Here is a 388-nt window from a genome sequence, read left to right as displayed (position 1 = left end):
CTCGAACTCGAGCCGCAGCGGGTCCGTCTCCGCGAGGCCGCGCCAGCGCGCGACGAGGTAGTCCGTGCCGTTGGCGCCCGCCTTCGCCTTGCCGTTCTGGTACTTGAAGACGACCTTCTTGGCGCCGTCCGCGACGAGCGTGGCCTGCGACGACGAAAAGTTTGCGCGCGGGAAAAGTTCGAAGTCGACGGACGCGGGGCCCTCGCGCGGCACGCGAGCTGCTCGGCCTTGTCGCAGCAGAACAGCTCCTCCGCGGACTTGGGCTTCCGCGGGATCTTCAGCGACGCCGACGGCTCGCCGGCGCGGAGGCGGCGCACGAGGTCGCGCAGGATCTCGATCGAGGCCTTCGGCCGGCCCGTCTTCGGCACGCCCGCGGCGTCGAGCTCCG

This window comes from Aureococcus anophagefferens (genome assembly GCF_000186865.1).
Source record: "Aureococcus anophagefferens unplaced genomic scaffold AURANscaffold_3, whole genome shotgun sequence".
NCBI lineage: Eukaryota > Pelagophyceae > Pelagomonadales > Pelagomonadaceae > Aureococcus > Aureococcus anophagefferens.
This window is presented reverse-complemented; position numbering follows the sequence as displayed.